This window comes from Microcebus murinus, chromosome 22, assembly GCF_040939455.1.
Source record: "Microcebus murinus isolate Inina chromosome 22, M.murinus_Inina_mat1.0, whole genome shotgun sequence".
NCBI lineage: Eukaryota > Metazoa > Chordata > Mammalia > Primates > Cheirogaleidae > Microcebus > Microcebus murinus.
Window position 1 is genome coordinate 5,402,836 of NC_134125.1, and position 26,789 is coordinate 5,429,624.

The 26,789-nt window shown below is 56.8% G+C and overlaps 1 protein-coding gene and 1 long non-coding RNA gene across 6 annotated transcripts in view; one reads left to right on the top strand and one right to left on the bottom strand.

Annotated features, from left to right (window-relative positions):
• Positions 1-26,789, top strand: part of PITPNM2 (phosphatidylinositol transfer protein membrane associated 2) — a 128,277-nt gene that overhangs the window by 52,738 nt on the left and 48,750 nt on the right. Inside the window, exon 1 of one of the 5 annotated variants that reach the window (XM_012782199.3) lies at positions 5,026-6,089. The exons of 3 other annotated variants lie outside the window; for them this stretch is intronic. The gene's annotated coding sequence lies outside the window, so the exon portion shown is untranslated. Of the gene's footprint in view, positions 1-5,025; positions 6,090-6,267; positions 8,271-26,789 lie in introns of those variants that run through there. One more of the 5 variants, XM_012782202.3, reaches the window with a different exon arrangement.
• On the bottom strand, positions 1,761-9,050 carry LOC142863458 (uncharacterized). Its single transcript, XR_012914234.1, has 4 exons — positions 8,928-9,050; positions 3,900-4,034; positions 3,644-3,747; positions 1,761-1,827 (listed from the first exon to the last, which is right to left on the bottom strand). It is a non-coding gene; the product is annotated as an uncharacterized LOC142863458 (long non-coding RNA).

The following is a 26,789-nucleotide window of genomic DNA, read 5'->3' on the forward strand; positions in this document are numbered from 1 at the left end:
ATTACATAAAATTGACCATCTTAACTGCTTTTAGGTGTACAGTTCTTTGGCATTAAGTTGACAATGTGTAACCATCACCCCCATCCATTTCCAGAACGATTTCATCATCGCCAACAGAAACCCTGTACCCATTAAATGACAACTCCCCAACCCCTCTCCTCATCCCCTGTTATCCTCTGTCGCTGTGGTCCCCAACCCCTGGGCCGAGGGCCGGTACCAGTCTGTGGCCTGTTAGGAGCCCGGCCGCACAGCAGGAGGTGAGGGGGGGGCGAGCGAGTGAAGCCTCTTCTGTGTTTACAGCCGCTCCCCGTCACTCGCATCACTGCACACGCTGCGCCTCCTGTCGGAGCAGGGGTGGCATAGGTTCTCATAGGAGCACGAATCCTGCTGTCAACTGCGCATGCGAGGGGTCTGGGTTCTACCCTCCCTATGAGAATCCGTGCCTGATGACCCCAGGTGGAGCTGAGGCGGTGATGCTGGCACTGGGGAGCGGCTGCAAATACAGGTTGTCGTTAGCAGAGCGGTTTGACCATGCAATACATGTAATGCGCTTGCATCATCCCGAAACCGTCCCCTATCCCCCTGCCCCCTGGTCCGTGTAAAAATTGTCTTCCGCGAAACCAGTCCCTGCTGCCAAAAAGGTTGGGGACCAATGTTGCGTCGTGCTTTCTGCCTGTGGATTTGCCTCTTCTGAGGCAACGTCATTTCAGGTGAATGGCATTAGATGACATATGCGGTCTTTTGTGTCTGGCTTCTTCCCCTCAGCATCGTGTTTTCAAAGTTTGTGTTGTTGGAGGTGGGCTTTTTAGAAGCCGACGAAGTGTCAGCCCTGTGTGCCAGCCGCCTTGAGAGAACAAAAGAGGAAGAAGAGCCCAGGTCCAGCCCAGGAGCCCCCGTCTGGGCCATGGGTGGCACTAACTCACACCACCCCTGCCGGAACTCCTCAGCTCCTGGCTGCACCTGTTTGTATTTCTCCAGACAGGTGCACCTCCAAATCAAGGACCCCCCTCCATGTGTGGTACTGTGTGGTGTATGCTGCAACTTCTGGGGACCCCAGGGTCCTGTGATGTGTGCTTGGGCCTCATCCTTCCCATCCCTGAAATGGGTCTCAAGCTCTGTCAAGAGTTATCTCTGGCCAGATGATGCTGGTTTCCCAGAGCAGGCATGGAGCTGACCCTTGTGTGCCTGGGGGCCGGCAGGGGGGAGTGCAGAGTGGTGCTTCTTAGACTGTGACTTTTTTTATTAAAAATTAATTCAGGGACTTTGATGTATCAGGCCTTAAGAGGAGTCGACAGGTCACGTGGTCTCTGAAAGCACAGAGCTGGTAATCCATTTAAAAAAACATTTTCTTCTTCTTCTTTTTAATTTAATGGAGGAAATCATTAGCTGGGAAATTGGTAGAACTGATTTATTCCTGTTTTGGGGAGGGGGAGTGGAAGAGCAAATCTGCCCTAATTGCTGCTTGTTCTAGAAATATGTCAGCAAAATATTCCCATCAGCTGGGTTTGGTGTGGGTGGAGGCAGCGGATCCTCCCTTCACCCCACACTCTGGAGGTGGAAATGGGGTTCTCACTGGACCCAGGTAGGCAGCTGTGATGTCAGCAGCGGCCGTGGATCTTCAAAGTCCCGGCAAGACTGCCGTGGCTCCCTGGTGCTCAAGTTCCTCCACGAGCGAAAGGCGGGGTTCTGGCCAGGGCGATGGGTCCCAGAGAGCTCCCGCTCCAGCCCTCATTCCCAGGGAAACCGGACCAGGACCCCCATCTGGGAAAAAGGACTACGTGCCTCTGGGGCTTCATCCGGTTCCAAGGGGAGGCAACAGGGTTCACCCTAAAAATAACCGAAGATGCAAACAGCTTCAGCATGCAAATGTTTTTCGTATCTGTGCGCCAGATAATTTAAAGGTACAGCTCTTTTTCCACTGTCTCAATCTGTTTGTTTTTCCTGGAGCAGGGAGGAGGCCTGGGCTGCCCTGGGCCCTTCTGGGGTCACCATCCTCCAGCACCCCTGGTCAAGGGTCTGCCCGGGTACTCTTTGGACACCACCTTCCCAGGGATACTCTGAGCCTGGCAGGGCATGAGTCACCTGTGACTCTCAGAGACACCCCCCCCCATAGTCCCCATCACAGGGCAGGCCTGGTCGGATCACAGCCACCCCTTCTGGCTTGCTGAGGTGGGGTCCGCCTGACTGCCACTCACCAACCTCGTCCAGCTCAGGAAAGTGGGTAAAGCCGTTCTCAGAGGGAGCTATAAATAACCAGGCAGGATGTGGAGAAGGTGAAAGGCAAGTGACCGCCAAGGTTGGGAGCCTAGCTCCCCGGCAGCCGCTGCACCCCCGCCGCACAGGCCCCATGACTGTTTGTGGGCTCAGCACAGTGGTAGTTAGGATGCTTTACTTGTGGTCGTGTTTGAATTTTTTGCATTTTCTCCACTACCCCTCTTTCAATATCACTTCTCCCTTCCCGGTGTGCATGGGTTCGGGTGGGTCAGGGGAAGGAGAGACGGGTTCAGCTCAGCTTTCGGTCCCTGCTGTGCAGGCTTTGGAGCCACGCACCTCCCGAGAAGCACACAGCCTTTCACCTGCAGGCCCTAGGAGGGTGCACCGTGCTCCCCTCGCCCTCACAATGGGCCTGCTGGGTGCTGAGCTGTGTGTGGATTTCTGCGTCTGCAAAGTGGGAAGGCTGGGCTGCGTTCCGGTGGGGATCCCAAGCCAGACTCTCCCTGCCTTGCCGGAGGAGCCCGAGAGAGCTGCTGCTTCTCTATGGGAGGGTCTCCCCAGCACCTGGCTCCACCACACAGCCTAGAAGCGAGGACCCTCTGCACATCCACTCGGGGGCTGTCTGCACCGCATCAGGGAAAGGGAGGGTTTGTTCCAATCCTACAGCCCCTGCCTGGACATTCCAGGGGTGACCTCAGGAGTTGCTGGGGGAAACGGCAGGAGGGAGGTTCTAGAACAGGGCAGAGAGGAGAGGCCCGTGGTTCACAGTCCCATGCCATTATGGAGTCCACGGAGCCCTGGTGGCTCCTGGTGGCATCTGTTTTCTTCCCTGAGAGCCCGACCGCCTACCCTCTGTCCTTCTAGAGGGGGCCTCTGGAGCCAGGCTGCAGACGGAAGCCTGCCCCACCACCCAGACGCCGCGGGGTGAGTAGGGAGAGGGAGAGTGGAGGGAAGACGACTCAGGAGCTAGGCCTGGGTCGGCGCCATGCGACATTCCACATTGGCCATCTCACCAGTCCTCAGGGCTGCTCTGTCTAGGGTGGGTGCCACTATCCCCGTGTGACTATTTAATTGTAAACGAAAGTGAAAAATTCCATTTTCCGCTCACGCTCACCACATTTCAAATGCTCGGTAGCCACCTGAGGCCAGCAGCAGGTAGTGGCTGAAACTCCCTGGCCGTCATCCAGTGGATGACTCAGATGTAGAACATGTCAGGCTTCAAGGAAAGTTCTGTTGGGCAGCACCCAACCCCACGAGGTCGGGATTGTCACCCCGTTTCACAGATGAAGAAGCTGAAGCCCAGAGAAGGGAAATGACGGGCCAGTACTGCACCCCGTGGGTGCTGATGATCCTGGACCTGGGTTTATTTGGTCTCAGGGCGTGGGTATGGGATTGGTGTGCACATGTGTCCTCCTGTCCCGCTGCCTACCTTCCCAGGATTTGTGGGCCACACTCGGGCTTCTGGGATCTGCCTTGGGCTCCGGGGCGAGATGGAGCCTCCCCACATTGATCACACAGTGGGCAGCGCTGCTTCTAGTGGAAAGACAAAGCCGGATGAGTATTTGTTTGGGGACCTCTGAGCCTGAAACTTCAAGACCAAATCCCTTAGGGGAGACTCCGGGACATTCCAGTGGGCTCTGAAGAATTGATTTTAAAAGCAAGAAGCCAGGTGTAGTGGCAGGCACCTGTAGTCCCAGCTACTTTGGAGGCTGTGTTGGGAGGGTTGCTTGAGCCCAGGAATTGGAGGCTGTAGTGTGCTATGATTACCCCTGTGAATGGCCACTGCGCTCCAAGCTGGGCAGCACGGTGAGACGCCGTCTCTAAAAAACAACAACAAAAAAGTGAGAGGACAATAACCAAAAAGTGGAAACAACCACATGTCAATCAGCTGATGGCTGCTGCATGAACAAAACATGGTCTGTCCATGTAACGGGGCATTGCGCAACCGTGAGAAGGAGGGAGCGTTCCGACACGTGCCGCAACGTGACATTCACGCGGGCGAGAGAAGCCAGGCCCAGAAGGTCACTTGTGGTGTGATCACTTTTATGTGAGATGTCCAGGGTGGACAGATGCGTACAGACAGCGGGATTGCCGGGGGCTGCAGGAGTGGATCCGAGAAGTGACTGCCAGTGGGTACAGGGTCTCCTTTGGAGATGATGAAAATGTTCTGGAACTAGAGAGAGGTGGTGGTTGCGAATGTGCTTCATGCCACTGAAGTGAACACTTTTTAAAATGGTTAAAATGGTAAATTTTATGTTATATGTATTTTACCTCGATAAAAAAAAGTGAGAAGAAACGGTAGTGTCTAGGCGGTGAATATATAGATGTTCATTATAAATCTTTTTCAACTTTGCCATATGCTTGAACATTTTCATAATGAAACGTCGAGGGAAAAAGTGAGAGGAGGACTGTAAGGAGAAAACATTTCCAGGGCCTCCGCCTTCAGAGACAGGAATGGGTGTGGCCCACCCTTGAGATCCCCGTGTCGGGACACCGAGGTGGGGTGGCCTCCCCGGAGCCGTCCCGAGGGGTGCGGAGCGGCGGGAGAGGCAGGGTGCTCTGGCACGGGCCTGGGGCCTCACAGTCCGCGTCCTCAGCCTTCCCAAGTCTTCCCGCCTCGGTGCCCAGGAGTGCAGATGGTAGAACGGCATATTGTCCCTGTTTGTGATGAGGAGACAGAAGCTTCAAGAAGTGCCTGCACTTGCCCCTGGCTCTTTGGCCACAGGAGGAGAAACCGAGATCCCAGCCCTGGCCTCGCATCTCTCTCCCCAGCCCCAAGGAGGCTCGGAGGTGGCCATGGCCAGTCCTGGAGCCGGGATGTGGGCAGCTGCCACTGCCTTGAGGCTGGCAGCAGGCCGGTGGGAGACGCCGCCCAGCGTGGGGGGCCTGGGAGTCCCCATCCACCTGCCGCCGCGCCTGGGAGAGCTCCCTGCGCCCGCTGTGCCCAGCGGCCTCCCTTCTCCTCCGCTTCCTGCAGGGGTGGCGCTGGGCCGTCGGAGCCCTCCCGTAGGTGGGCATCCCCTCCTCTCTGAGGGTGGGAAAATGTGACTCAGAATTTGGTGACAGAGTTTTAGAAATGGGGAGGCAAGGCGGGTGGGGATCCACTGTGCCTTCCCGAACAGCAGGTAACACCTGAGCTGTGGGGAGGGGCCTGGGGTCTCCACTCCCCTGTGGGTCTTGACCCCACGTCTGGCTGGCAGTGTGACCTGAGACTAGGGTCTGGGCTCTCAGCAAAGGGGCAGTGGAGCCCCAGAGCCAGGAAGGAAAGCCCCCCTCGCCCCCTTTGCCCCCGGGAAGCGGTGGCCACCAGATGCTGCTTTGGCCCACGGAGTCCGGCCCGTTCCCCTCCCTGCCAGGCCGCCTGGACCCAAGGCCTGGTCTGGGGGAGGCTGCAGCAGCAGAACTGTGGGATTGGCTCTTGCTGACGCCTTCCCTCCGGCATATGGCTCCTCCGCCCGCCTCGGGCTCTGCCAGCGGCTCCCCTTTCTCCATGGCAACTCAGCTCAGTGGTCCCAGTGGAGGAGAGAAAATCAATTCTCCCTCCTTCCCGCCCTCCCTCTCCGCTCCCCACCCCTTCCTCTCCGGCCTGCCTTCCTCCCTTCCTCCCCGACCCTGTCGGGCTCACAGCTCCTCCATCCGCCCATCCCAGGCACACGCGTGCTCCTCCGTGTCCTCCCGTCTGCAGGCATGGGCGGCCAGGGGATCCGCATGCTGCCGGGAGCGGCCCCCTGAGGCCTGCAGCATGGGGAGCTCCGTGGACTTCTGCAGGGATGGGGGCTGCTGGCCCAGCCCAGCCCGGCTCCTGTGGCGCTCGCCTCCCGGCTCTGGCACTTTGTCCCCTCCTGTTCCCTTCCCTCATGTTGGCTTCCTGAAAGGTAATTTTCTGTTCCTTCTGAAACATATCACAGCCTCAGGACGGGTTTATTAGCAAGGAAGGCTCCTTCGTCTGGTCACGCGGCTGCTTGTTTTCCCTCGGAGGAGCTGGGATGGAGGCAGAGAGGGAGGGAGAGGCCTGGCCTGGCACGCTGGGAGCTCGGGGGCACGGTGGAGTTGGGGTGCGTGGGGCTCTCCCCCAGGGAGCTCCTGCCTCCCGGCACTCCGGTCCATTGCCTCGTTGCATTTCCATTTTCTGCTGGGATTGCTGCAGAGCATGGCCGGTCTGCTTCCCTGGACCATGGTGGGACCAAGGAGAGGGAGGAAATTTAGAGTCGTGCACGTGCACCCCAGATGGGGCAGGGCTCCCAGGGAGAACCACTGGCCACAGGGTTGGCCGCCTCTCCGATGAATCATTATCATCTGAAAATGGGAGTTCAGTGGGGGGATGTTTCGTCCTCCCCCACCAGACCCCCATGACCACGATATACAAGAAGATGGTGTAGGGAGCATTGTCTGCCGGCTGGTTTCGGGTGGCACAGTCCTGCCAGCCCATCCGTCTGGAGCAGCACCATATGCTTGGGACAGCCCCTCCTCGGCGTGGTTCAGGCAGGCTTTCAAGATTGCTGCCCAGTGGGTCAACGTTCCTTCCCTACCGCCAAGCGTGGCACCCAGGATGGCTCCTGCACGGCTTTGGGGGGGGGGGTTAATTCCTCAGCAGCCCGGCCAGGGCTGACAGGCTCCATGCCGTGCACAGGGCAGGCAGCTGCCCCCGTGACCTCTGCTTCCTGTGCAGCAGGCAGTGGAAAAAGAACCCCTGGTTGTCAACGAGAACATCTCCCGTGTTGATGGAAAGTGAGGACCAAAGAGACCGTATTTAGCACCTAGTTCTTAGAAGCTACGGGTTTGAATGGTGTCTGTGAGTAAGCCCCGTGTGATCTTTAAATAGAAAGTGTACACCAAGTAGCCCCGTCTGACTCACGGGGAGCTTCAAAGTTCAGAGCAGGTACCAGGGAATCCATACTCCACTCTGAAAGGGGCACGGGCCATGGGGGGTAACTGCAGAGAGGACCAGACTGTTCTGTCTAGTCCGGGGCGCAGGTGGGCTTGAGGGAGGGACGAGCGTGGTTCTCACAGTGAGCAGCAGAACACGGGATTGAGTGCGGTGTTGGGTACAGCCAGCCTCACGAGCATCTTGGCTGGATTCTGTTTCCGTTCCAGCACTCTCTCGGACACATTGCTTTAATAACAGAATCGGAACCTTGAAGGCAGGCGGCCTGGGGCAGGACCCCCCAGGTGGTTGTGGGATCGTGCATCATTAAACTTCATTTTTTACCTCCCCCAAAGCCCTGTTTCTTTAAAGCCGCTTCAGAGCCTCCCGCAGAGCTTGAATTCTTGATGCTTCTCTTAGAGCAGTCAGATCGGCTGCCGCGAGAGGCGAGAGGAATGCTGCTGTGTCTGCGTGCGTGTGCGCTGTATCTCGCCTTCCCCTGCGCACAGCCGGAGCCTCAGCGAGACCCTCCTGGCATGCGGGCCGGGTGGTGTGCTGGCTTCCTAAGGACACCACCGCGTCTGGATCCTGCCTGGCTTGCCGTGAATTCTGATGGGTCTGCGAGTTGTGTGATGGGCGGGGAGGTGGTGTGCTGGTTTTGTTTGGTTTGGTTTTGGTTTGTCTGTGAACGGAAAATCTGATGTGACACCTTAAAGGCCAGCCCACGAGTGGCAGTACTCGGTTCCGTCTCTGCTCTCAGCCTTGATGGGAGGTGGCCTGGCGCTGCTGCCGTTGCAGCTGGGGTTCCTCCGCCCCGGGGTCTTTCATGTGCATCCAGGGCGCTCCAAGTGCCACTCAGTCAGCAAGACCAAAGGCCAGAAGGTCGCCAGAGCTGAGCTGGCGCTGGGGGAGAGAGGCAGGCTGCTCCAGCCGGCTGCCTTCCTCCGAGGTGGATCCTGAGCACTCTGCACCAGCCTCCACGCCCCTCCAGGTCCTTTCTCAGTGGCTGCTCCGGAGTGTAATTTCACGTAGCAGTGACTTACTTGAAAGCATCGTACGGAGCCGCAGAGGGTGTGAGAGCAGATTGGAGAGGTGGGAGCCCTGGCTGCCGATGGCTCCAGCCGGCGCAAGTGTGGAAAGCTTACTCCAGGAAAAGTGGAATAGTCACGGCGCTGGCTGGCTGCTTTAGGCGGTGAGTGGTTCTTTCTTCTCTTATCTGGCAGGAGCGCTGGGATTCAGGGAAGGGCCCGCTGGGAAGCCGGGTGGTTCAGACAGACCTCATAGAGCCCGTGAGGCTCCGAGGGGAACGTTTGCTTTCTGGCCCCCTGGCCTGGCTCGCAGGCTGTGCCGTCTGGACAGGCAGCTCTGACTCAGGTCAGGGACTGTGGGACTCAGGACATCTGCTTCTGCCTGTGCCCAGCTTTGGAAAAGTCTGTTGCTGGTGGTGGGTGCATGAATGACTTAAACGGTGCAGGAAGAAAGAAGCTCATGGATATTAAGCTCTGCCCCAACACCCATCTCTCTTGTGATTTCCCTGAACGCACTCGCACATGCATGTGCACACATGCCCATGCACAGGCATGCACACATGCACACACAGCCCTCCCACGTTCATGCTCACAGAAACACACACGTGCATACACCATGCAGGCATACACATACTCATCCACACGGGCACACACCCACATGTGCACATTCACAGACACATCCTCCCCTTCTGCTAGCAGGGGTGCATGCACCATTTGGCATTCTGCTTGTGCTAATGGGATCCTGTATAAATGTACTACTCAGTATTGAAAGATCAGACAGCTGTGCTTTTTATGCATTGCCTTTCAGCTCAGCATCTTACCTGAGTGAGACAGGCCCTCTCTGTCCACTTCTGGAAAGAACTGCCTCTTCCTCCTACCATCCCTCTTTTCCTTACCGCCGAGCTCTGCTGCGTGGTCCAGCGCATGTTACAGAGATTGGCATGTTTGTGTCTGCAGGGGAAGCCCCCGGGTACTTTCTGTCCCAGGCTTCTGAGGGCCTCTGGCCCAAAAGGAAGAGAGACTGCAAAGCTTAAGATGTGCTGAGCTGCAAGGCTCTGTGTGTGTGTGTGTGCTGTGTATGCATATGTGATATGTGTGCACTTGTGTGTGTGGTATAACGTGTGCATGTGAGAGGGGTGTGAGTAGGTGTGTGTGAGCATGTGGTGTGTGCACGTGGTGGTGTGTGTATGTGTACATGTGCGTGCTGTGTTACATGTATGGTCTGTATGCCTGTATGTGATATGTGAGCAAGTGAGGTGTGTGGGAATGTTTATGTGTGAGTGTGTGTGGCGGTTTGTGCATGTGTGCATGTGTGCATACGTGTGTCTATACTCTCCACATTGTGTGTGCGCATCAGTGGCTTTGCACTCTATTTCTCCCCATTTTCCCATTTATTCCTAGAGCAGGCCCGGCAGATTGTAACCCACGTCAGCCCTGGGATCTTAATGCCCGCTTACTGCACAGGCACCTTCCCAGATCTCTTCTGATCTGACAACCTGCAACCAGCCTGGCAGTCTTGGTGTCGTCCCCATTTTACATAAGGGTAAACAGAGTCTCAGAGGGGTTGAGTATCCTGCCCTGTGGAGGCAAAACCAGAGCTTAGATCTCTGACTCACTCACTCACTCATTCATTCATTCATTCATTCATTCATTCATTCACTCATTCATTAGTTATACGTGCAGCCTGCTCTGCGTACGAAGACCAGGCCCAGCCCTGGGCCTTGCTGGCAGGGGGAGCCCGACATGGGAGGAGGATGTCAGGAGAGGGGCAGTCCTGGGCAGCCCACTTATCCAGTTGTCTAAGGAAGAGAAAAGGAAGGAAGCAGAGGGCCAGCCCAGAAGCATCAGGTGGCCTGGGGCTGGGGCTGGGGCTGAGCAGGAGGAGAGCCCCCTGTGTCCACCCTGCTCATGGCACCTGCCCACCGTACACTATAGAGGACCCAGATTGCCCGGCCCCAATCTGCTCTCATGCTGCTACTGGGGCAGCGTGGCTTTCTTGCTTTTTAAAAATCGTTACCATGTTATCATATTATCAGGAAGACAGTCTGCATCATGGGGTCTGCTTGTTTTAGGCTGAGCCCTTAGGCATTGGTGGCTCAGCCTAATAGAAGGGACACTGCATATGAGGAGATCTGTGCCTCAGTTTCCTTGTCTGTAACATGTCCCTCAATAGGAGGGACATGTGTGAAGCACTTGGAAATGAACCAGGTGTGTTGGCAGCAGCAAGGCAGAGGCTGTTGTCACAGACAACACATTCCAGGAATGTCCTCACTCAGGTCAGGAGCAATCATATGCCCATGTAGATGTACTTAGGGAGATGGGGGCTCGGGGCACAAGCACAAAGCAGGTGGGCAGAGCGTAGATGGGAGCTCTTATGTTAGCTTTGCAACTTTTCTACAAGTTAGAGATTATATGGACATAAAAATGCAAAAATAAATAAATAAATAAATAAATAAGGCTCAGGCACTTAAGGGCTCTTCCCAAAAATTGGCAGAGGGGAGTTTGTGCCTTCAGGTCCCCACAGGAACCCAAAGGAATAAAACCAAAGCTTCATCCTGGTGGAGGCTGCAGGCGGCTGGCCAGCCCTGGAGGGGGGACGGGACAGGGAGCACCAGGGAGGGGCCTGAGGACAAACTCTCTCAGGTCCTGAGCCAGACTGTTCCTAGGCAGGGCTCTTCCTGAGCACAAGGGGCTCCAAAGACAGGCTCCTTCCCAGATCCCCGTCTGGCCGCGGGATCAGGCTTGCGTGCTGTCCCCAGTGCCCCTGCCTGGTGGCCGGCCTCTCTTCAAACAGAGCTCCAGGCGAGAGAAACTGTATCTTGTGATGGATTCTTGACAGGTTGCTGGTTTCATTCTGGTGCAATGTGCAGGTGCAGGGTCACCTGTTAGGTCAGCCATGTGACTTTCTGTGCTGCTGCCTGGCCTCTTGAGAGCCCCTCTCAGATAATCCAACTGCAAAGCATCGAGCGGCTGTTGAGCGAGCGAGCGTGCTAGATACAGAGTGTGAGAGTCTGGGGTCCTGGCTCTGCTGCACACCTCAGTGAGCCTCTGCTGCCTCCCTGACATAGCTGAGTTTGGTGGAAATGAAGGAACCAGGGACCTGAATGTGCTCCATCCCCCTGCAAAGGGTGGATGTGCCTTGGGGGAGAGGACAGGAGAGGGCCGGCTGCCAGTCTGAACTCGATGTACGCTCTGTGCCTAGGTTCCCTCCCTTTTGCCATAGGAAGAGGAACGTTCCTCACCAGGTCCCCATTCCTCTCTCAAAGCAAGGCTGTGCGCAGGGAGTAGGGTAGGGAGAATGCGAATCAGAAAACCTTGTCCTGGTCCCCTCTTTGCCTTCAGTCTGGTTGTAAGATCTTGTAGAATTCGCTTGACCTTTCTGAGCCTCAGTTTCCTGGTTTGCACAGCAGGGTCAGTGACAGATGCCCTCAGGAGACCGGGAAGGACAAAGAGATGTTGTACGCAGAGCTTGGTTCCACGCTGGCGTCCTCGCTTTGCCCATCGCCCTGTGCCCTTGTAAAGCACTTCACAGCTTTCTAGGCGTGGGCACACCATTATCGCAGCCTGTGGCTGTGAACGGGCTTTGTCAAGGCTGCGCACACAGAGAACGGTTAAATTTAAAAGGCTCTTGCTGCCTGATTTCATCTGCCTGCTGGGCCCATGCTAATGGCATGGCTGAAGTCCTCTCTCCAGGAGTTTGGGTTCCTGGGATGGGGCGGATTGGGGCTAGGGTGCTCCAGGGACTTCCTTGGGTGGTGGGAAGAGCAAAACGTGGCAGCCACATAGACCCAGGTTTGAGTCCCTGCTGCGTAGCCTGCAGGAGTCGCTTAATCCCTTTGCACCTCAGTTTCCTGTTGTGCAGGACGGGGTGGTCATCCCCACCCTCCCGCGTGTCATGTGAGAGTCTGAGACTCAGCTCCCTGCCTGGCTCGCAGAAGGAGCACTTGAAAGGGGGGTTCATGTCATAGGGCTCTTCCAGCGTGGGGGGGGGGGTTTAGGTGGCCGCTTTGCCTCAGAGGTCAGCCTAGGAGCAGGGCCAGGCCGGCTGCTGCTTTTCATGCTCCCAAATGTTTGGAGAGCCCATGCTGCGCCTTGGCCAGCAGAGCTTTCTGGCGTCAGGAGGCATGGCCACTGGGCTGCCTGTGGCCGCCAGCCACCTGAATCCAGAGTTGATCTCTGGACTGGGCGCTTGCCTTCAGGGGCAGGTGGGCAGGTCTCTCTCTGGCTATCCCTGTGCCAGGAGGCAGAACACACGGTCACCAGTGCTACCGACAGAGAACCAAGGCATGGGGAAGGATGAGCAGCTCTGTGTCTCTCAGCTGGAGCTCAAGTGTGGCCACAGAGCCAAGGAGGGGCCTCTCCCCTGTACCCAGAGAGAGGGCAGGGGCTAGAACTTACGCTTGAATCACCAGCCAGCAGGTTGGCTTGGAGGAGAGGAGCCATTGTGACTGGCTCTCTGCTGCCCACAGCCCTCTGCCCACGCCACTCAAGAGTTCACCTACCTCCGCCTGTCACCCCGTCCCAAGCAACAGTGGACACCCCAGGATCCCAGGTCAGACCTGACAGATAGGGAAACCGGCACTCAGAGGCCTGGGGGAGCTTCGCCCAAACACCTGGAACCACGCTGAGCTGGGCCAGCCGTGCGGGCTCCTGGGGCAAGATGGAGTCCACCTGCCTCTCTCTGCTGGCCTCTGTCCCCCGGGTCCCCTGTTTGAAGCTGAGGAAGGGTCCAGCTGGTGACTTGGCAACATCCCTTCCATGTAGCCCCCGGAGGGGATTCTCTGGGTTGGGGAGTGCGTGAAGGGGCATGTTGCTGTGGGTGTCCCACCTCACCCCAACTAGCCTGGGCTGAAGAGCCGGTTGGCCCAGGCACAAGGCTCAGGCCTGAGCTCCCCACTCCTCCTTGGAAGAGGCCCGGCCTGTGTGGGCCGTTACTGCCCAGCGTGAGGACGCAGCACACCAAAGAACCTCCTCTCTCTGCGCACTCCCATCGCCCCGTGCACCCGCAGAGCCTCCTGGCTGGGTATGGCCGCCCTGGGGACTCTCCGCTCACTGCCACTCTCGGGCTCACTGGCTGGTTCTTGCGATGGCCTTGTGAGATGGTCAGGGCAGATGACCAGAATCCGTTCCACGCAGGGGCGTGGAAGTTGAGTGACCTGCCTAAGGTCAGACAACTATTCTGGGACAGAGTTTGGAAATAAAACCATTTACCCAACAAATATTTGCTGGGCACCTACCTTTATTGAGCAACTGCTCTGGCCAAGCCCTGGGGAACAAGGATTAGGCCCTGTACCCAAAGGCAAACACGCGGCTACGGCACAGTGTGATAAAGGCCAAAAGGAATGTCAGCGCAAGGTGCTTTACCTGCCTCACAGGTAAAGGTGAGGAATCTTTACCTGGGAGAGGGATTTGAGGCCCCCGGGGATACCGGCAGGCCCAGGAGAGCTGTGGACGCCACCTGGGCTCTGCCGTGAACCTTCAGCAAGCCCCGTGCCCTCTCCGCTCCGTCCGTCTGTGCAGTAGGGACTGAACCAACTCCCGTGCTCCCATTCTCTAGCCGGCTTCCTGGTGACCTTCTGGCATCCTGGTGACTTTGGGGGCTGTGTTTAAAATGAAGGCTCCTGGACCTTCGCACACAGGCTCTGACCCAGCAGGTCTGGGAGGAAGGGCCAGGAATCTGCATTTTAAACAAGCTCACTGGGCGTTTCTAAAGCAGCTCAACTGTGAACTTTAGCTTGAGAAGTGCTGGAGCTCTAAGGTTATTAGTGCTACGATGGTCCTGGCTGTGTTTCTTGGTGTAGGCAGAGCCCATGGTGCTGGCATGGCGGAGGTGCCAGGGGCTTGCAAATGCTGGTGCTGCCCGAGAGGTTTTCCGAAGGTGGAGGCGGGGAGGGGATGCTGATCCAGGTGGGATGGGCAGGGCCTGTATTTCTTATATTTCTAGCATTACTTCTTTTTTCTTTTTCTTTCTTTCTTTGTTCTTGTTTTTTTGTTTGCCCAGGCTAGAGTGCAGTGGTGTCATCATAGCTCACTGCAGCCTCAAACTTCTGGGCTCAAGAGATCCTTCTGCCCTAGCCTCCCAAGTAACTGGGACTACTACGTCTGGCTAATTATTTTATTTTTTGTAGAGATGGGGTCTCACTCTTGCTCAGGCTGGTCTCGAACTACTGGCCTCAAGCGATCCTCCTGCCTCGGCCTCCCAGAGTGCTAGGATTACAGGTGTGAGCCACCGTGCCCAGCTTCATAGTTCTAGCATTTCTCATCAGAGAAACCTTCGGTCCCCTGGGTTGGTCCTTCGGGCTGTTGTGCGTGAGGATTAGCGGCAAAGCTGACGTCTGCTGGCCGGAGCAGATGTGAGGGTTTAGAGAAGTCTCTCCTGTTACCATGCCGACACAGTGGGGAGGACACTCTGGGCTGAGTGACCACTTCCCCTCGAGTGTCTCGACTACCTGGACACAGGCGGGCTTCTCACCAGTGGCTCCTGAAGTGCCCTGAGCTAATTGGGCCGCAGCCCTGGTGACAGACTGACTCAGCCCTGCCCAGGCGCCAGTGTCACCCTCCCATCCAGGAAGCCATTGGCTCCTCTCCTGCCAGGAGCCCAGAGCAGGGGACGCTGGCTGACGTGCGTGTGGTCAGCCCGGCGTACGTCCTGTTTCTCAATGCCACAAACCTCATTTCCTGGGGCTGCCATCACAAATGACCACAAACCCGGCGGCTTAAATGGCAGAAGCGTGTCCTCTCACAGTCCTGAAGTCTAGGTGCAAGCAGGGCCATGCTCCCGCCGGGCGCTCCAGGGAGGATCCTTCCTTACTTCTCCCAGCCTCCAGCAGCCCAGGGTGTTCTTTGGTGTGTGGCTGTGTCACTCCAGTCTCTGCCATCTCCTCTGTGTCTCTCTGTGTCCTCCTCTTATAAAGACACTAGTCATTGGATTCTGAGCACATCCTAAATCCAGTATGATTTCATCTCAAAATCCTTGACTAGTTACATCCACAAAGACCCTATTTCCAAGTAAGGTCACGTTCTGAGTGTCCAGGTGGGTGTGAATTAGGGGCGGTGGGGGCTGCAGTGCTCAGCCCCCCACCCAGCGCAGCGGGCAGGCAGAGAGCCGCCAGAGAACAGGCAGGCTGCGGCGCTGGCCAGGGAGCGCGTCCCAGGAAACACATCAGGGGCTTTTAGCAGCCGCAGGCCCTGTCGTCAGCCAGGGCGACTCCCCATGAATAGAACCAGAGAGGCCAGAGCAGGGCAGGTGGCCCAGTGGGCAGCCACCAAGAGCATGTGCCCGTCACACACCTATTTTATTTTTTATTTTTTTCTATACCATCTAGTTTTTTTCTTCTTCTTCTTCTTTTTTTGAGACAGAGTCTCACCTGTTGCCTGGGCTAGAGTGCCATGGCATCAGCCTAGCTCACAGCAACCTTAAACTCGTGGGCTCAAGTGATCCTCCTGCCTCAGCCTCCCGAGTAGCTGGAACTACAGACATGCACTGCTGTGCCCGGTTACTTTTTTGTATCTATTTTTAGTTGTCCAATTAATTTGTTTCTATTTTTAGTAGAGACGGGGTCTTGCTCTTGCTCAGGCTGGTCTCGAACTCCTGACCTTGAGCGATCAGCCTGCCTCGGCCTCCCAGAGTACTAGGATTACAGGTGTGAGCCACCTCACCCGGCCTATACCATCTAGTTTTGTGTAACAGGCACCTATTTTAAGATGTCAGGGAGAAGAAAGGCTGACCATGGCTCTGAAGAGCCATCCAAGATCTCAGTTGAGTCCCAGGGGGACAGACTTGGCTCAGTATAAGAATTTTCTAGGCCGTCCCAGGAGGCAGCCAAGCCCCTCACACAAGGTGGGCATTGCAGAGAGGATTCTTGCTTCTCAGAGCTCTGAGTCAGTGCTTGTCCCATGGATTCATGGCTCTACCTGACAGCTGTGGGGTAAGGCCAGGGACGTCCCCAGGGCAGCTCAGGCGATGGTGATGGGGCCAGCCTCTGCTCTCCGGCACCCTGCTGGCCAGACAGACCCCACTGTAGCTCCTGGCTGGCTTATGAGTTTGTAGGCAGGAGGAGTGCCCACAGTGGCAAGGGCCCCCTCCCCCTGCCAGCTTCACATCGCTGGGTCTTCTCTGCCCCTCTCAGGCCCTGCCCTCCCTCTGCACGCTCGGCCTGCACTGGGCTCTGGCTCCCCGAGCTCCTCATGGGGTCCACCCCCTGGGCAGGCAGTGGAGCTGCCGTCTCCATACTTGGGCCTGCCAGAGCCCTCCTATCCGTGTGCCTGGGCCGTCACACCCAGCAGAGAAGGTGACATTGGTCTCCATGCAATCAAGCACACACCAAGCATGTGGAGGGGACGAGGCCGAGCCCCACAGTGATCTAGCGCGAGTCTGTGCTCCATGTCTCCATCAGTTAATGACAGACCATCCTGCTGCTCTGTGGCACGCGTCCTGCATCTGACTTCTGGAAATTTCTGCTGTCCAGGGATAACGAGGGTGGCTCCACATGGTTCCCATCACCGGCACCAAGGGCCCCCCATGGCTTCCTGGCCCCTGTCTGTCCCTTCCCTCCCTCCTGCTCTGATGACATCCCCTCGGGTTCCCCAGCCAGCCCAGGGTGCCTGTCCGCTGGACCTGCCACCTCACACCCAGGGGCTTATGAATTGGGTTTGGATTGAGGTAAGATTCATGTAACATGCAGTTAATCATTTTAAAGTAAACAGTTCCTGCTGGTCTCCTACAGGTCTGACTCGCCGAGTGACCTCAGGCATGTCCCTTCCCTTCTCTGGGCGCTTTCCTCTCATCTGTCAGAAAGATGTAATCGCCCGGGACAAGGTGTCAGCTCCTTGCTCGGAGCCTGGTGCTTGGGAAATGCCCTGTAACTAGCTGTTCCCATCTTGGTCCTCCTGCCTCTCTGGCCAGCCCCACGGTGCCCCATCCATCCCATCCGTGGTATCTGCCTGCTCCGGGCGGGGCCCTGTGTCCTGTTCCTGGGATCAGATGGTCTTTCCCTGCCCTGAAAGGTAGCAGCTAGTGATGAGCTGAGTTCTGGGTGTCCCATGACAGTGGCCAGAGGGCTTTGAGGAGCCCTGTGTACCGTGGGGGGGCCCTCTATTCCCTGCTTCTCTGGTTTTTGGATGTTTTTCAGAGCTTTCTGGGTGGCCTCCTAAGGCTTGACCTCACAAACCGATTAAACAGCTGTTCTGGGCTCAGCACGCGGTTGCATGAGGATGGCCAGAGCCTGTAGGACGTGCCCAGGGCCTCACTGTCACCTCACTGATTCTCACCTGCCCCGTGAGCAGTGTGGTGGTCTACAAATGAGTAAACTAAGCCCCGGGTGGTTAAGGGACTTGCGCAATGATGAAGTTGGAATCTGAACTTGTTCTAGTCCCACAGCTAGTCTCCCTCTCTCTGTCTTGCCGCCTGTGACTCGCTTTGTTTGTTTCCCACTACCTTTGGCTTTTTTGCAGGGCGGGGGTGACTGCTTGCCCCCCCCCCCCCCGCCTCCCCCAACCTTCCCCCGTTCCTGCTGTTCAGTTCGGGGCTGTTCAGCGCCTCCTCACTTCCCACCCTGTTGACACAGGGCTGTTGCTGAGCTGGTTTTGTTTTTGACCCAGTCAGCCTGGCAGGGAAGTGGCGGGCTGTGTGCAGAGCCTCCCGAAATAGCCCCAGGCTCCCCGCCAAAGATAGAGGAGCCAGACTGTGCGCGATGGGCCTAGACCAGTTGAAGACGATGACTCAGGTCCCTGCACCCCAGCCCCTCGAGGTCCCCCAGCCCAGACCCAGGGTCTCCTCCATACAGTTGTGTCTGTACGCAGGTGGTGGCCTTGTTCCCGGAAGGGCTGAGATGCTGCTGTGGGCCACTGGCCTCTGGTTGCTGGTTGGGATGGGTTTAGTGTTACCAAGGACCCAGAATGAGGGGTTCTTCATCCCTCCCTGTTACTAACTTGCCTGGTGACCTTGCCCCAGTCCCCGTTGTTCTCTTGGCCTCTGTTTTCCAGTTTGGGATAGGGCGAGCCCACCTGTCCACCTGCCCAGCAGCACTGCCGGGAGGGCCACGTGGAACGCTGGGCAGAGGTCCCAACAGGCACTCGGGGGGTTGGTGATCACGCATAGTGACAAAATAACAGCATTGATGAGTTATTTCTCCTAATCCTGACTGATCTGAGCTTGAGGACACAGTTCAAGGGGAAGCCCTCCATTAGCAGGCCTGGACCCAACACCATCATCATCACTGTAGTAATAACAGCAGCCGCTGCCGTTTCTTAGGTGCCATTTGCTGGGCGCTTTGCATTCATTCTCTCTTAATTTATTCTGTCTACACATTATGAGGTGTACATGATGTCAGACCTAGTTTTATCAGTGTGAGAAATGAGGCTCAGAAAGTTTTAAGTAACTTGCTGGAGACCAAGTGAGGGATTGGGGCATGATCTGAACCCCACCCTGACGACAAAGTCTGCGTTCTGTCTCAAATATTGTGCCCCCTTGTCCAGGTGATCCTGTCCTTGCTCTCGGTTTTTCCCTCCAGACTCCAAGGCCAGTCTCTTGGCATCGAGGGCAGCCAGAGCATCCAGAAGATTCCATCTAGATTCAGACGGGAGAATGCTGGTGTGGGACAGACCTGCAAAGGGCCGTACCCCAAAAGCAAGCCCTGGGGGTAGGGGGACATTTCTGGGACCAAAGAGGCCAGTCATTTACCCACCTCCCTTTTATTGTGCATGTAAGAAACTTCACAGAACAGAGTCAGAAGCGTCTCCCAAGCCCCAGGGGCACCTGCTCGCTCCTCATAAAGCCCTGCGAGACCCGTATGACTCAGACTTTGCAGCTGAAGACATACGGCTAAGCCAGGGGCTCAGGTCACCCCTGGAGGCCACCAGCTCAGCAGTGGCAGTGCCAGGGCCAGCCCAGCCTGTGTGGTGCCCGCTCCTCCATGGTGCAGAGCTGGGGAAGCTCTCGCCTGCCGAGCCCAGCCCTGCGCCTCATTCCTGCACCCCCTTGAGGCCTGGACACTCGCATGGCTGTTGTCTGCAAGGGCAGGGCTGGGCCTGAGCAGCAGCTGGGCTCCAGGTCCTTGTTGACCTGTGTGTGCATGGCCATTGTGATTATATTTATAGGCATTGCCATTTGTGTGTGTGCACATATTTGGTTTTGTGTGTGACTCATCTCCTTGGCTGTGCTCTCCAAGGTCAGAGGGCCTGAGTTTTGGGGCAGGGCATGGGTAATGCCTCCTCCACTGCCTAGGTTGTGTGGTGAACCCAGCTGATGTGCAGTTGGTTCACACTGATATGTGGTGAGAACATTAAAATGCGGATCCACGATTCCTTATCCTCAAATTCCAAACTCCAGCAGGCTCTGAAACCAAACACTTTTTCATAACTCATTTATTTGGCAGCAAAACCCCGCCTGAACTGAGGTGAGGCTATTTATAGTCCGAGTGGGGCTATTTATAGCCTTTATGTATTCTATATTCATGTATTTCACTGCAGAGAGTTCAACATATTTGATTATTGGATGCTGCTGAGATATGCAGCATTACCTGTCGAAAGCGCAGGAAGTTTTGAAATCTTGGGCACATCTTGCCTCCCAAGGGCGAGAGCTCTGTACTCTTTTGCTGATTATAAATAGCCTCTGCACCCCTTGTCCCCCCATGTCCCTCCCTGGGATTCCTGGAGCTAAGGGGGCCGTGCTGCCCGCAGGTGCCTCCAGGTCCCACCCGCCACCCCCCAGCCTGCAGCCACTGTCAGTGCCCAGCGGTTAGATATTTTTAATACCACCGTGGGCGACAGAAAACATCTCTGTTGCTAGGCACAGTGTGGGGTGCACGTCACACGTGTGCCTAACCCCTTGTTGGAAGTATCAGCACCTACTTACAGATGAGTAGACAAGGCTCAGTTGTCAGTATAAGATCTAAGAACAGACAGGTGAGAGGGACGGCGCTGGGGGTGAGCTCTACCTTCCATCTTGCTGCCTCTCCAGGAGGGAGTCCAGGGACACTGCAGCCTGTCACCCTGGATTGCCAACCAAAGCAGGTTGAAATCGGGAGGGAGCATTCGGGTGGGGATGCAGGAGCATGGAAGGGGTGCAGACAGGATGGGTGGGCCAGGCTGCCCCTCCGAGAGTCCCTTTGGCAAGAGCACCTGAGCCTCCCTCCCTGGCCTCCACCCCCTGTGCTGTTCCCAGCAGCTGGTGCCTGGCAGTCCGTGGCCCCCAGAGCTGCCCCAGCCCTCTCTGAAGGCACAGGCACACAGGTAGTGGGTATGACTCTGTCCAAACCCTGTCCGCTGGCTGTTCTTGGGGACCCTGCTGGCAGCTACCTCCCCCCACAACCTTGAGGAGCTCCCTTGGCTGCGGGAGCTGTGGCAGGCCCTGAAGCCCCCGAGCCCCTGCATACCCCAATGCCCAGGCTCTTTCCCGTGCGTCTCCTGTGAGACACATCATCTTGGTGACGGCCCAAGGGCCCCCAGCGTCCGCCACATCGGTCCTGCCACAGAGCCTTTGCCCACTTGGGGACGCCTCCTGCCCACCCTGCCCGAGCCACGCCGACCCGCGGTGCAGGGAGGGGACCTGCTCCCGAGGAGCGAAGGGTCTGGGCTGGAGTCGAGGCGGCACTGGCTGACCAGCGTAGGAGGTGGGCGAGTCGGCAAGCCTGCCTGGGGCTCGTTTCCTCATCTGCAGAGCGGGCTCAGGGTCGGCTGTCCTCACGGAGCTGTGGTGAGGACCAGCCAGTGGCCAGTGGAGACCATGCGTCGTCACAAGCCCATGAGCCCTGACGTTCTTCCCCCATTCCACCAGCAGGGATTCTTCTTCGGGCCCCTGTGGTCAGTTTCCCGGAGCTACCCTCAGCTGTGGCCGCGTGGAGAGCTTTGGGCTCAGAGGCGGGGCTCTGGGCTCCAGCCCCGGCTCTGCCCCGACTCCCTGGAGGGAGGGGTGCGTGAGTGGGTGATGCACGTGTGATGGATGCTTGCATAGGTGGGTGAACAGATTAGTGCCCTGCTCTTCCCTGGGCCTTAGTTTCCCCCCTACCCAGCAAGCTTTCTCCAGTTTCTGTGTTTTATGATCCCGTCTGTGTCAACCGAGCACCCTTTAGGACTCCTGCCCTACCCTGGCTGGCAACACGTGCCCACAAAGGGCACCACACCTGTGCCCAGGGGCTCTGGAACCCTCTCTGGGCCCCACCTTCCACCTCACTGGGCCTTCCCTGCTCTATCCCAGCACCCTCTCTGCACTCTCTGCCCGTCCCCTTCCATGGGAGGTGCAGTTTTCTTCCAGCTCCTTTGTTGACAGAACCATTTGTTTGTTTGTGGCTGGGGGTGGTTTGTACGTCCTCATGTGCCATCACTTCCCTCCCAGCAGCTCTGCACTCGAGCAGGGTGCATGAGCCATGGACGGAGGCGTCTTGCTGCTGAGGGCTGGGCAGAGGGGACTGGTGTGGGACCCAGGGGGCAGTTGACCAGGTGACTTGACCACCAGGGTGGCTGTTGAGCTGGGATCGGCGCAGTGGGTCGGGTGTTCCTGGTAGTGGTGGGAACAGGTGATGGCTCCCAGACGGGAATGAGGGTGTCAGTTTACCAGCCTGTCAAGACCCCAGGTGCCAGCCTCAGGAAAGCAGTGAATGAAGGTGCATTCTCGATGGATTTTAGTCAGACGGTGACCCTGTCAGTTCCTCTGTCCTTCCATCTGCTGGGGGCATCTTTGGTTAACAAAAACAAAACAAAAAACAAAGGCAAACTTGGAAAACTCACCCGTGATTTGTGCTTTGAGCCCTCAGGCGTGGGAGTGATAAAGGGAGTGGGGTGCTAGCTGGCCAGAAGCGGGGCACTGCCAGGAAAGTAGGGAAACGGGTACCTGGAGTTCTGCCTGGCCTTTTTCTTTTTTCCTGGTTCTTTTTTGTGGTGAAGTTCACACAACAAACTTCACCATGTTAAAGTGCACAGTTCAGTGGCATTTATCACGCTCCTGAGGTTGTGCAAACACCACCTCTATCTAGTGTTCTCGATGGAAATGTTCCGGAACCATCCAAAAGGAAACCCTGTCCCCTTTAAGTAGTCACTCCCCATCCCTCCCTCCCCATCCCCTGGCCACTAACAGTCTGCTTTCCTTCTCTGGATTTGCCTATTCTGGGTGCTCTGCAGCCACAGAATCACACATGCACCAGACGCTGAGGACCTTCCCGCTGACTTAGGTTCCACTCTGCATCTGGTACTTCCTGCTCTGTGGCCCTCAGGCCAGGCCTGTGTCCAGCCTGGGTGTAGCTCCCAGCTACCCCTGGCCCAAGAGAGAAGCTCAGGTACATTGTATGAAAACCAATCCGTCAACCGCGAGTTTGATCTGGGAGAGAAACGGGCCCTGCCCTCCCGGGGGCGTTGGTGGGTGCCTGCGGTCGACACTGAGCCCCCACCTGCAGGGAGCACAGGCCCAGCCCAGAAGCCACCGAGCTGTGGCGGAGTCTGCCTGCCCGGGCAAGTACCTCATCAGCCTACTCTGGGCCAAATTAGAGGAGACCCTCCTCCGGGTCTCTACATCAGAGACCGCCTACCAGGTTCAGGCTAAGTGGCTCAGTGCCCACCATGGAAAGAGCCAGAGGCCAGCCCTGCAGGAGGTGGCCAGTTGGCTCACCCATCTCCAGATGGCCCCAGAAAGGGCCCCGAGCTGTGAGCTCCTTCTCTCTGACCGTTTGGAAACCAGTGGGCTCTTTCTGCCCGCAGTGTCGTCGAAGAGTCTTCTCCCTGCTTGGGTCTCTCCGGCCCAGGTGCACCTCCCCTAGGTGTTCACGGAGAAGGTCTGCAGAGTGCCCAGCCGTGTGCTCGGCCCTGAAAACTCGGGGACTGCCCTGAGCTTCACGGTCGGGACTGAGGTGCTCTCTGCGCACCCGGGCGCCAGCCTCATCAGAGCGGTCTTGGAGGCCTTCTCAGAGCCTGAGCTGCATACGCTGAGTCTTGTCGGGCACTTTGGGAGTTTTCCAGGTAGACCAGGTGGGAAAGGGCTTTTTCCACAGAGAGACCCGCAAGTGTGAAGTTGAGCAAATGCGTCAGTCTCTGGTCACTGGGCTCCCACAGTGCTCTGGGGACCGAGGTGTGAGCAGTGAGCGCTGGCCGTGAAGGGCTGGCCGTGAAGGGCTTCAGGGCTCGGGGAACCAGGGTGTGAAGCTGCTGGCAGTGAACAGCGAGAGTGACAGCCGGGAACAGCAGGGAACTGGGAACAGCAGGAGTGGCAGAGCATGGAAAGTGGAGAAGGACCCGGAGAGGTCATGGGGCGGGGCACGGTAGCCTCATGACATTCTGGGGAGCGGGCAGACACGGCCAGGTCTGCATTGGGAAGGTGCCCTCTGATGGCTGCTTCTAGACAGAAGATGTCAGGGAAGCCCAACTGGAGGCACGGAGACCAAGTAGGAGGCTGTCTCTGCTGCCCAGGGAGAGCTGATGGGGACGGAACCAAAGTGTGTGTAAGAGGACGGAGAGGCTGGAGCAAGTCAGGGAGGGACGTTGAAGGTGTGAGTCCCAGGCTTAGGGCTCGGCCATGACATGGAACCCACAGCAGAGGGACCTCAGGTGGCTCTTGGGGACCTGGTACATGGCCTGGCCTTGTTCCTAGCAGCCATGCGGCTTTGGCTGAATTGTCTGATCTTGCCCGGCCTTAGTTTACCCTTCTACAAAATGTTCATACATGCTTTGAAAAGTAAAAGGTCAGGGAACAAAGGCATGATTTGATTTTGCTGCCCGGTGGCCCTGAGAGGAGGGAGCACCTGTCAGGCGTGCAGGAGGGATGCCTGGGGCTGGTGGCCCAGCTGCCATGGGAGGTCACACCCTCACCTCTGGCCCACTTCAGTCTGTGCAGCCAGAGGGTCCCAGTCCCCCTCCCTGGCTCCAGGAGCAGCTGCACCTGGTTCCCCACAGCCTTGCCCACACCTCCTCCTCCGTGGTTAATAATTCAGGACAAGCCAGATGGCTCTGCTTTCCCTCCCTCCTTCTCTTCCATAGCCTTCGGGTGGGCGTGGGGGAGCCCGGGAGGCTCGGCCACTTTTAGCTTACATGAGCCCTCACCACCAGGGCCCTGGCCGGGCGCCCCAGCTTCAGAGTCCGTAGGCCCCTACCTGAGGAAGCAGAGAGTAGCCCTTAGAAACCCCAGATCCTGCCTCCCACCCCATCCCTGAGGTCAGATGGGGTCTATCCAGGGCATGTTGTAAATCCCTGCAGGGAGAGAAGAGACCAGTGGTACCAGGAACATGCCTGACATTCCTGTTGGAAAGGAAACACTCAAACATGCTCCATGTTAGTGGGTGGCCACAGTCACCCACTAACACTTTACACATTTGGTGCCTGAGGCTGCCGAGAGCCCCAACTTGCCCGAGGCCAAGCAGTGGGTCGTGGCCTCGACTCCTGCTCAAGGCCAGGGCCTCGACTCCTGCTCAAGGCCAGGGCTGGACCTCGCTGAATGCCAGTGCCTGGGTCCACAAAGTCCTGTAGGGAGGACGTCAAGGTATTCCCTGTTCTCTGTGATCACTGGCACCCACCTTGATGACATCTGTGCATAGGACCCCTCTTTGGGCTGCACATGGAGAGAGCCAGACCCCGAGGTCACTCCAGCCCCGTGCCTGGGGCCTCCCAGGGGAGGACAGGGACAATGTCCATGTCACACATGGACATTGGGGGAGGTCCTTTTCTCATCAACCCAGAAAGACTTGTTGGAAGAGGAGGGCTGGGCAGTTCGGTTGCCTCCTGCTTTGGGTCCGGCAGCAGGTGGCAGCTTCTGGTCCCAGGCCTCCTGGTGTCGGCAGGAGCTGGTGCCAGAGAAAACCTGACCCAGACCTGTGAAGGTAGCCTCCGTGGTGGCAGTGTCCCTACACCTGTCTCTTCAGGTGAGGCGTCCACAGTGGGAGCTGGCATAAAACACTGGGGGACAGCTCTAAATAGAAAAGGAGCTTGTCTCCCAGGCAACGTGGATGGGAGACATCAGCCCACACTCCTCCTCTTAGGTACCCAGCACCGCCTAAAAGCTCCAGTGAAGTTCTCCAGAGCTATCAAGTGTTAGTTCTCCTTCCCAGATGAGTAAACCGAGGCCAGGTCATGCCAGGCACGTAAGTGGCCAAGCTTGGCCTGACGCCGCAGCCGCTTTCCACAGACCTACAGCTATGACCTGCCACCACGGCCTTGACCTCAGGGCCAGCATCTGGGGCTCAATCCTCAGGGCCCCTCAGAACTAACTCAAGGAAGCCCAGCAGGGCATGTGACTGGGCAGCGTTCTAGGAGCCAGGGGGAGGTGGGGTAGAGGTGAGGGTAACATCGCAGGAAAGAACCCAGGGCGAGGCAGAGGACACAACGATGGCTGGTGTGAGTGTGAATATGTAATGAAAATATGACACTCGCTAACTGCCTTCACTCTGTTTCTTCTTAACTTGCTTTCACTGACATCTTGCAAGCATGTGTGTGTGCGTCATAAAACTGTCATCTTAGTATGTTGGGGATACTTTTGTTCACCGGGCTCATGGGCAGCCACTGTTTCCCCTGCCTAGTGTGCTTCTGCTGAGGAGGGACGCAAGATGAGGGTGGCTTAAGAGAGCCTGGGACGAAGGAAGGTCCTCACCTGGGATTTGTTGAAAGGATCTGGTTTTTTAAGTTGGACGGAAGAGCCCACCGTACCCCCCAGCTACCCTCAGGGTAGCCCAGAAACGTGTGAATCGGAGCCAAGTCTGCCGATGTCTGATTAATTTACAAATAGACGTGCAGAGTGGAATGGTGTGTGCACAGGAGCCTGCTGTTCCTACAAAGCTGCATCGGGATGTCACCAAGCTGGGTTTTATTTTAGTCCCGAGTATTGTATCTGTTTAGCACCCAGCCTGCGAGGTGCCATGCGCACGCTTGGTGGGCCGAGCTGGTGGCGTTATCTCCAGAGGACGGGAGAAGCCTTTGAGGCAGTTCCAGGCCCGTGCAGTTGGGCTTGGAGCAACTCCACAAATTCACAGGAAGTGCCCATATTTCACGGATGGTCGTTTTGCAGAAAGAGTGTCCGCCTGATGAAAGGGCAGCGCATGTCTGGAACACTGGACTTCAGGTCACCCTGTGCTGACCCTCATCCTGTCTTCCCCCTGACGAGAGTCACACCACGTCTTACGTGGACTCAGAGGGTGGACTTGGGATCTCAAAGTGATCGTGCAAAGAAAAATACCACCTTAACTGATTTGGAGTTTTTGATCAGTTTTTGACCCTGGGGTAGAGTGAAATGTATCTTCAATGCCCTGCAGGAGAAAAGGGTTGCTCAGCACGTGGATAACATGCAGAAGGTCAAAAGAAGATGTGTCATCCTTGTATTAGTCATGACTTTTCTGATTGTGACTAGTGGAAATCCAATCTGAGCTAGCTCAGACAAAGAGAGAACCTAGCTGGAATGCTCATGTTGCCGTAGGAGGAAGGATGGGTACAGCCCACTTCAGCGATGGCTGGAGCTGAGGATTCTCCCAGCAGCTGCCCACAGCTCCCCAGTCTTCGCCAACAGTGAAGGATGGACCCACATTCTCTCTTTGACCCCCAAGTTTTAAAAAACCAAAACCCTGGGAAGTTTAGGCAGGGGTGAGATCATGGTTGCAGATTGAGGACATGCTCCAAATCCCTAAATACAATGGAACAAACATTATTAAAAACCCATATCCAAAGAGATGCCTTTAGTGGATAAGAAACCATGAGGAATCCTGAAAAGATATAGTGAA